Here is an 11241-nt window from a genome sequence, read left to right as displayed (position 1 = left end):
ATTTCTGTACTAATCCTTATAGACTTAGGTATTACAACTAATTGGAATTCAACTTTTCATATTACAAAGCAGCAATGTTGTCCATTCTACTTCACATCTTTTGAGAAGTCCAGTGTTACAAGATACTTAACGAGGAGTGAGATCATGAAACTACAAATGATCCTATACGTTAATAAATTTTAGTTTGATGTTGATCCAGTGAAATGAGAGGATAGTTTAGGTGCACACATTTTATCCACGTAAGTGTGAGACTGTAATTCGCTAGGGAAAGTCACACAGAGGATAGATGAGCAAATGTATGATTAGCCTTTAATCGACATCTTTAATCACCAAACGTATCAAATTTTCAACTCTTCCTATTTTTCATGTTTTAATACCAAAGGATGATGGCAGGCCAAAAGAGCATAGTTGATTTAGGGGCCTGGGTCGCTCGACATATTTCTGAATTTGTTATTACGATGACACATGAGCGTGGGAACAAATCCAGCTGATGGAAGAACAAACATTAGTCCAAGATTTTACATATTTGACATTGTTGGACGGTTTATGTAATTAGTGGTGAGAGCCCTTTTTAACTTTAGGTAATTTTACAGTGAACGTCTGTCGAAAATGAAAGATATTCATTATAAACTAATATATATATATCTTCATGCCTTATATATCATGTACTGTAGTACGCCGCTAGATTAAAACTGACGTGGAAAGGTAAAATATGGCCACCGAAAGCTCTTTTTTTTTGAGAGCCCAGGTGGTCGTGTGGTCTAGCGGGACGGCTGCAGTGCAGGCGATTTGGTGTCACGATATCACAGTAGCATGGGTTCGAATCCCGGCGAGGGAAGAACCAAAAATTTGCGAAAGCAAGTTTACAGATCTAACATTGTTGGGTTGATGTTTAGACGAGTTGTATATATATATATATATATATTTAACACTGACCTTCCTGCCTTGATATATTTTTTTCCTTCGTGCTGCTAGTTCTGTTGTCTATTATTTCTTCGACAACATCTTTCGTTATAGTACGTATTTCTGTATTGATCTCCTGTTGTATATATGCTTTAAGATAATTGTTAATCTGTAAAACGGTATATCGGCCTTTAACGAAGCTTTCATGTTATCCACCAGCGGCATAGATATAACTTTGGAACACAGTTCTCCTTCGCATGGCAAACTACTGGATAAACATACAACTGCTAATTGAAAAGTCATATATATGGAAACCAAGAGTTTCATTTTGGATGGCGATGATCTGCTCAATATGGACAACTGCAATAAAATGGTTATTATACTAGTTACAGATAAAAGTACTTCATATCCTGTTTTCACGAAATCACTTGCTTTAAGTTGCGTTACGGAGAATCATTAACATATAGCTTGTTCAACATCAAGATATTTTGAAGTACATGCTTTATGTGGTATAATTTCTTTTTTTTCATTATTCATATTATAAAGTCTTCCATTTACAGTGTACGGATTTGGTTATGTAGTTATGTTATAAAATTTGAAAATGAAATAAAACATTTGCGATCTGGTTCTCACTGGAATACCACAGACCTATTTATTTGTCAAAAGACAATAACAATCAAAACCCAGGAGTAAAATTTAAAAAATTACCAACGATTGGTTTATACAAATATATAGATGCAATAACTTATTTTTGGCATTATATTACAAAGAGTTTGATCCTTTTTGTATCCTTCGCCTTTTTTCAATTTAGAATAAGGATCTTTGGTCAGTTTCCATGCACTTGTCAATTTTGAATTTGTTATTGGTATTAAAAGAAACCCGTCTTCAAATTCATTATACATTATTTCTATACAACTTTATAAAATGTGGATGTACCTAAACACCAACTGCAGTTTCTTCCTCCAGTAAAGTTATGTATTCTGGAAGTTATAGTTTTTGACAATGATAGTGTCACTTTGCTATTAGAAAGGTACTCTTATGTAGGTATAAAAGACATATTAACTATCAATAAAAAAACGAAGATTCAAAATAAAACAAAACTGTGAGCTTGTTACCCTGTGTTACATTAAAGTGTATACGTAGTTTTAATCAAATACAAATGTGATGTGTATGTGGCTAGAATTCTGCGATGATTAACTCGTATAAAAGAGGGGTGGTGATCTCAGTGAATCATCCCAGTTATGGATTCTGATGACAAGAATCTTTTTTTATCATGATTTTGGAATATATGTGTAATAGTTATTCATTGATAGTGTTTGCTTCTTTTTTTTAATATAAAACGGGAATAGAAAACTAATTTTGAGAAAGTCAGATAGGATGCCTACTTCACAATACTTGTTAATAAGTAATTAAACATATACTAATTAGGTCTTTCCACTTTTCGTGGAAAGACCTGTTGTTTTTCTTCTGATTTTTTTTTCCTTCTGCCGTCTGAGATGCTTTTTTGTGTTACAACATATCGAATGGATGTTTGGCCAATGACGTTGTTCAGTAATGGAGGTTTCAAAACTCATCCTGTGTGACCGAACACTTATTCTTATAGGAGTTATCTCCCCGCGTCCCCCTTTTCTTGTTATCGCTATATCTCAAAATCCGTATAATATTTTTACAAACTGTTTTCACCAAATTGTTCGTCTACTCTTAAGAATGATTTGTTTTACTTGACTGGGGTGATCGGAAGACATCTTATGGGAGTTATTTCCCTTTGAAAATTTAAAATAAACGATATGTTGGGTTTATTCATACAGTATAAGTGGTAGAGGACTACAGTATTTTGATATGAAGTTCTTTGGTCCATATAAAGGAAATTGAGGCCAAGGGTCAAGGTCATATTATAAATTTTGAATTTTGCTTGTTATCGTTATTCAAAAGAAACTGTAACAGCTAATGATACGATGTGTTTGCCTAATTACTGTTTACAACAAGGGGCAACTTCAACCCATTTAAGTCGAAGTGTTTTGGTCAACCCTTTTAGGAGCTTTCCCCTTTTGTTTTTGAAATCGATATTTCTCTACAACCATACAAGGGATTGACCTGGGGTCTTTTGATTTGAGATCACTGACCTATGACCTTGAAATTGAGGTCAAGGTGAAAGGTCAAAAAGATTTTGACCTTTGCTTTAAATTTGTTTTTGTTCATTATAAAACAATAAAATCTTCTGTATATGCCTATTAATCTTATTTTTCTATATCAGTTGAGGTACCAAATTACATCAACAAGGAGTGAACCTTTCTAACATCTTTTTCTAAATATCATTCTAATTTTAGAGGTGGAAAGACCTTCAATTGTTCTTTGAAGAATTGGTTTTTAATATTGTTCTTATCATACTATTTAATGTTCTCAGAATTCATACCAAAGCTGTCAATAGCTTTATTCCTAATTTGGTATGATATTTCTTTTTAATATCCTAATCTAATATTTCAGTACGTCTGAAAAAAGCTTTGCATTAGTCATATTTTCCATCATTTGATATTTAAGGTAGCACAATACAAAGATTTTTTTACTTCCAACAACTAACCTTTGAAATGCTGTAACTTTCTTATGAATGCATAGAAAATAAAAAAAGAGATATATATAGATAGATAAAAGATTAATCTTTTAAATGAATGCAAAATTTTTATTATGCAATCATTATATAATCAATTATTATGTAATAAGTGGCAAAATCTGGGTAAGTTCACTTGAATGAATATAGCTCTATCATCTCTTTAACTATACAGAAAGTTTTAACGAAATCTTAATCAACACATCATGGGCTTCAAAAGAGTGTCTCAGATTGTTTCTATGGTATTCTATTCTCTCATAAATCTCTTATTAGTGTAAACATCCTAACCACATAAAATAAGATAATGTTTAATTAGGTGTAAAATTTGTTCTATACATTCTATCTGAAATCTGAGACACCCTTTTGTAGATAATGGCCATAGGAACGACATATAATAAAATCAACCCTCTAGGGATACCTATGCAAAAGCTAATTTCATTTGAAAGTGGAAATTTGGTGAAAAATATTTTAGACACAGTTAACATTATAATTGGTTACATAATTGTTGCATAATACTAACATTGCATTAATTTGAAAGAGTAATCTGTCATCTATCTAAACCTACCACTTTTGTAAATTTTCAAGCATAATTAAGAAAGATACAGCATTTTCAAACTTGGAAGTTGGAGTTGTAAAATCTTTGTATTGTACTACCTTAATTAGATACTGTACACATATGCTGTGAAATAATTGTGACTTGATTTCTTTTTTCCAAGTTGATAAAAATGTATACGCTAACCTTCTTAATTGTGAGTTTTCTAATCATATACATAATAGTTTCACTCTTTTCGTGATTATTTTTCAGTAGATATTAGATCAATGCCTTATGTACATCTTCTACTGACTTTGTATCGTACTTCTTTGTTGAAATGTCAGAAGCAATATTTTTTTTCGGATTTCTGTTTATCATTTTTGTCTGAATTGTCTTTGGTTTCAAGTTACCATTTTAAACGCGTATTGTTCTGACACATTAAAGACTATATCCATATTTTGTTATATGTCCAGGACTATATATGGAATCGTGTGTAGATTGGATATCAATGCCATTAGAACGTGTATATGTACTGTCAGTTTAATTCATGTTTACTGAGGAATATAGTCTTTAAAGTAATCTAAATATTCAAAGGTTTCTTTACATAACATGGATACAGACTGTATATATGTAATGTTTCCCCCAAGGAAAACAAGGACACCGTCGACGTCCAACGTCTAAACACCAACCTAGTTTCACTGCGTCAACAGTATCTGTGGAAATTCCAACCATGACCGCTTATCAACATCATACCATCATTCCGTCTTTATAAACCATTTTACGGAAACACATATGGACAAGATTGTATCTGGATTGATTCCATTACGGCAGAGTCTTGAATTGTATTGGTCTAGTACAGCTTTTTTTGACGTTTTTATAGGGGTAGTAAATAAGTTGTGAGGCCAGGTGATCCTGGTTCTAAGGTTTAATCTGGTGAATATGTTTATGAGTCCATAACCATTAATTGCTTTATACCAAGGTGTGAGTGGCAATACTTCAAATCATAAGTAGGAAAGGAAATAGCCTTAAAATGTTAATGTACACTCAAAGCTTTTTGTTTTTTTAAAAGTTTCTATTTTTCTTGGAAATTATTGTTAATCCGATTTGAACTAGTTCTCCATGGTCTTTCTCAGTATAATGAAAGGATGGTTATACATAGTAAGATCACAAGTGCCGATTCTGATGTAGAGTGATATGTTACCTTTTTAGTTTTTAGTGGAATATGCATGTCTAGATGATGACGTAGTGATCCATGTGAAGAATGAAAAACAGCACTGTTCTTTATATGATCATGCATTAATAATGCAATAATTGATTACACATATGTATCAGATCTAGAGATTTTTATAACGGGTAAGAGGAAAGTCAATTATTAGCATAAGAGGGAATCCATGGCATTCATGCCTCAGTGATTCCTTTATAATCACTAAATTGTCTTCCCTTCCCAATAAATCCACCTCTGCACATGTATACATATTAAGAGTTGAGATTGTTTTAGAATACGAATGTATAGTATAATAATCTCAGCTGAAATATACAGCTGTTTTAGAACAGCGGTATAGTACTGTTGCCTTTATTTAGGAATTGATCCAGCGTGAATAATGTCTATTTATATAAATAAAATGTCTGTATTGACGGTAAAAGTTTTTAATCAATAAAAGCAACAATGATATATCGCTGTTGAAAACTCTATGGACAAAACACAAAATTGGGTCAACAAACTAAAACTGATGGGAACGCATTAAATATAAGAGAAGAACAACGACACAGCATTAAAATGTAATACACACAAAAACGGACTAAGCATTATACTGATGAGAATAACAAATATAACATCAAAACCAAAAACATGAATTTGGGATAGAAAAGTACCATGACACGTCTTAATCAAAAGTTTTGTATAAATTTGTTGAAAATAACATTGTCTTAGAGATGTATATGTATCAATTCAAGTTAATCAATGAACCGAAGTGGACTGGCAAGCCAATGGCCGCCTTTCGCATACAGTTAAGCTGGTCACATGATAATACCTAATCTGTTGAAAATATCTATAAAAAAAAAATGAAAAGGCCCAAATAGTAATTTAGCTTATCAAAGATACCAGGACTAAATTGTGTAAATACGACAGACACGCGTTTCGTCTACAAAAGACTCATCAATGACGCTCGAATCTAAAAAAGTTCAAAAGGCCAAATTCAGTCTGAATTTGCAAAAATGTACAGTTATTGCAATGTTCCTGAAGCAAAGCATTTATTTAATTAGTGAAACAATTGCTATACAAATGCACGTTAATCGCCATTACTCCAAATACCAAATAAATAATCATTAATTATTTGTTTTCAATGATATATCAAGTATTGACGAAGTTAGATTCCAAACCTATTTCAAACATCAAGTAGGTTGTCTTAAAGATCAGCTTGACCTTCAATTGGACCTGACACCCTCTTTTTGGTTTTATCAATTAGTCTTTAGTTTACTATGTTATGTACTGTTGCATGTGCTTCGGTCTGTTTTTTGTTTTTACCATGGCGTGGTCAGTTTATTGTCGACTTTATGAGTTTGAATGTTTTTATAATATATTTCGCCTTTCTCATTTTTTCTTAATGTTTAAAACAAGGATCTTTGATCGGTTTCCATGGACGTTTGAGTGAGGTATTTTTATATAACTTTTCATAGATACGAAGAAGAAATGTTATTTTGATACAGTTCACATACAACAGTCAACACATGTTTTTTACCGAGTATAGACAAAATATACATAGCATGAAAACACAGAACATGCAGATCAGATATTTAAGCAGCATGTATTTCAATGCATAGATCCAGCACAGGCATATTGTGATACATGCAAAGCACTACTAAACTACATCTCTTACATGCCAAATATAAACCACAATTAAATTTGAAGTACAACTAAAATTGTTTTAATCAAAGGTTTTCCGCCTTAATTTTACATCTAGAAACTGACAATGAGGGTTGGTTGATAAAATACAATACTTTACGACAAATGAAAGGATTTCAATTGCCCAATTGGGAACATATAGCACCATTCCTGCAGCGTTGGTACGAAATTACTGAGCTGGCATTTATCAAGATATCGTTGGATGACAGTTGCTGCTTTAAAGAAAGCTATTAAATCAGGGGTGCCAAGTGGTAATGTTGAAATCAGCAATTACAAAAATCAACGGACACCATCGAGAGTTGATTAATCATTCAACATGTTCGTAGGAATCTGCTTACCCTTCCAGAAAAACTTTAACTTTAAACTCTGATGTAACAGATTCAGATTATTGATGAGTAAAAACAAATAGGAAAATATTTTGTTCGCATAGAGAATAACAAAATCCTTGCCAACAAGTAATATATATATATATGCAAATCGAGTTCTTTTGTCAATTATTGATACGCTGTACACTTCGTACTCTCTACAAAATAAAATGAAAATTCATCTTTTTTGGACATTTTCTCTTTGAAATTATTTCTTAAATTTGATTACCTTAAACCAGATGTTATAAATCTGTTGTCTTTGATAAGATACATTATTTTTCTAACCGTGTCTTTTTAATCAAACCCCTTTTATTTGCTCAATAGTTTTACTCAATTATGCAACTTTTAATTTTGCAAATATTTGACTTTTACCTACGTGATACTGACACAAATGTAAAACAAACATTTAATTTATTGATGAAACTGTGTCTGTTCTGATCAGAAACCTCAAACAATGTTGGCTTTGTTCATATGTGGCCATGGCGTTGTCGGGTTGTTTCGAGGTTTACGTTTAAATGTCTCTGTGGTATCTTACGTCTCTCTTTTAGTTGGCTTAAATTTACTATAAAAAAGAAGATGTGGTATGATTGCCAATGAGACAACTATCCACAAACGACCAAAATGACACACACATTAACAACTATAGGTCACCGTACGGCCTTCAACAAGAAGCAAAGCCCATACTGCATAGTTAGCTATAAAAGTCCCCGATAAGACAATGTAAAACAATTCAAACGAGAAAAGTAACGGCCTTATTTAGGTAAACAAATGATCGAAAAACAAATATGTAACACATAAACAAACAACAACCACTGAATTACAGGCTCCTGACTTGGGACAGGCACATACATAAATAATGTGGCAGGGTTAAACATGTTAGTGGGATCTTAACCCCCCCCCCCCTTACCTGGGACAGTGGAATAACAGTACAACATAAGAACGAACTATAAAAATCAATTTACTAGTTCATTCATATTAAGTTCCCTCGTGTTGTTTTATGGCCACCAATTGTGGTAATTTTACAACCGACATTGAGGGAACTACAAAAGGATTATTTGCATTTTATATATCTCAAGGCAGGTTATTTGCAGTCTTTAAACATCATTGGTAATTTTGTAAATTAAATGTAACTTATATGAATACGTACTTCATATTAACCTTCCATGCAAAACATTTAACATTGTCATTTTCTTACTATTACTATAACCCTTGGTAATATGTCACACTCATTAAAACACATTTCTCACATTTAATACTTTTGATTTTTTAACCCTGTATGTGTACATTGCCTATGTAAATTTTAAAATTGTTTGTATGCACATTGAACGACAAATTTATGTGACGTATATAATTTTTCTGACGTCAGACACTCAAATCAATCCATGTGTTCGTAGATAGTAGATGTTTATGTGTCCTGTTGAATTGTTCCTTTTAAAATTGTTATACGATGATGACTGATGTATCCATATTTTGACTATTTTATTAATTGTGACTGTTTATTTAACGCATCATGTAAATGTAGCGGAATTTGATGAGACTGTTATTAAAGTGAGAGGGTTAGCGCTATAGAACCAGGTTTAATCTACCATTTTCTACATTTGAAAAAACCTGTACCAAGTCAGGAATATGACAGTTCTTGTCCATTCGTTTTTGATGCGTTTTGTTTTTTGATTTTGCCATGTGATTATGGACTTTCCTAATTGATTTTCCTCTGAGTTCAATATTTTTGTGTTTTTACTTTTTAATAGATACTTTAATTCCCATGATTTGTATCTAAGTGCTTACGTTTTAAACTTCTGCACTCAAACTAAAATGTAATGAATGGCCAATGTATACCTCAAATTATCACTTTTACTACTAACTTTACTACTAACAACAAATACTGTTTATATAGTTGAATTAAGGTTGAATAAATACTCTTAAACAATAAACCTAGTTTGAAACTTTTTTGGGGGTGGTTTGAGGTTGTGTCTTATTATAGGATTATTTTTATCAGACTGTTGAACAGAGTAAATGAAGAATGGAAAGATACATACGAGGGGCCAATATAATTCAAAATAAGTCAGACCCTTTGACGATAATATTGCAGAAAGTGTGATAAACAGTAAGGATAGCTTGACTCCTTTTCTTTTGGAAAAAAATAAAATCTTGGTTTAACAGAAAATACTGCTTAAATATTTTGACCTATATGAACAATTGACCGTTGGATAATCTTTTTTAGTTTTGATCCAATTAACATTGACTAATTGATGTATGGAAATGGACATGAATCATACATTACAAATTTCATAATCACTCAAATCACTTTAATTTATATTTGTTAATTTCAAATGGGCTTGAATTTCAAAATACACTTAGACTTTCATTATCCTTAAGTACCATTTTCAAGTAAGTACGTCTCAAAATTTAATATCATATGGTAAAAATAGCTAAATCTACTTTGTATATAAAGAGGCCGAGGATCCAATTGCTTCCTTTGTAGAGTTTTATATTCAAGAGATGTTAGTAGATGAATTAGAACATTAATCTTGACATAAATCCAACAATTATTTTTGGCATCTCTTATATCAACTTGATCGAATTACTGCAAAAACATTACTTATTTATTTTAAGAATTTGTGTCACTACAATGAATTTGGGGGACTAAATCGCAATATCAGTGTCTTTCGCCATCTTGGTGTTCAAAAATAACCAGAAAAACAATTGGTACAGGTTTTTAAGGTAAAATATAATGTTGATGGATGAATACGAACCATTTAGAAGATTTCGACTTTAAATGAGGAAAAAAATGTGATTGAACCATTTATATAACCATTATTTTTTAATATAACTCTGTTGATGATTCCAATGTTAAAATAATTTAGAAAATAATCGAACTGAATAAAGTAATTACATGTACAGTAGCTAAAATACTTCTTTGAACTATAACAAGACACAATTTGGGTGACCACACGCATCTTTCAATTGCATAATCATCATATCACATGTTTTCTCATAATGTATTTAAAAAAAGTCATTTAATTATTGTCTATTTGAATGTAGAAATTAATGCATTTCCTGGAATATGTATTTGTCACAACATGTACCTTGAAATTTAAAAAGGTGATCAATATCGTTTAATATCCATAACAATAAACCAACTGTTAACCACACTTTGGATTTTTCAAATACTAAGGCTTTTCTACCTCAGGTATAGATTACCTTAGATGTATTTGGCAAAACTTATATAAACTTTTGGTCTTCAATTCACTTCAACTTTTGGCCTTTTAAACATTTTTTGATTCTGGCGTCGCTGATGGGTATTTTGTAGACGAAATCTATGATGAGTTAATAAAAAATATTTTTTAAATAACTCGAACTAAACTATATTTTAACAAAGAATACGCTATTGGTAATATTTCAAAGTACAATACCATTAATGTTATATAGATATAAACTACAGGTTCCGAGGAGCCTGTGTCGCTTGCCTGATAATTTGATGCATGAAATATTATATATTATAATTATACCGTTATAATTTAGTTCAGATATATAAGTCAAAACCTGCCTATTGTTCTATTTTAAGACATGTCGGCCATGTTGGTTGGCAAGCGGGATACTCTGACATCTTTTAAACTAGATACCCGAATATTAATGATTGTGACCAAGTTTGGTTAAATTTGTCTTGACAGTTTCAGAGAAGAAGATATTTGAAAGATTACAAAATTTTGTAAAAGAAACTTACTATGAAGGACAAAAACTCCTTTAGAGGTCAATTGCCTATTTTGAACATGTTTGACTTATGTGTAGATCTTTCTTTGCTGAACATCTCTATTATTAATATTATTCAAGATAATAATAAAAAAAGCAAAATTTCCTTAAACTTACAAATTCATGGGCAGCAACCCAACAACAGAATGTCCGCTTTGTCTGAAATTGCAGGGCAGATAGATCT

The sequence above is a fragment of the Mytilus trossulus genome, chromosome 9 (genome assembly GCF_036588685.1).
Source record: "Mytilus trossulus isolate FHL-02 chromosome 9, PNRI_Mtr1.1.1.hap1, whole genome shotgun sequence".
NCBI classification, from domain to species: Eukaryota; Metazoa; Mollusca; class Bivalvia; order Mytilida; family Mytilidae; genus Mytilus; species Mytilus trossulus.
This window is presented reverse-complemented; position numbering follows the sequence as displayed.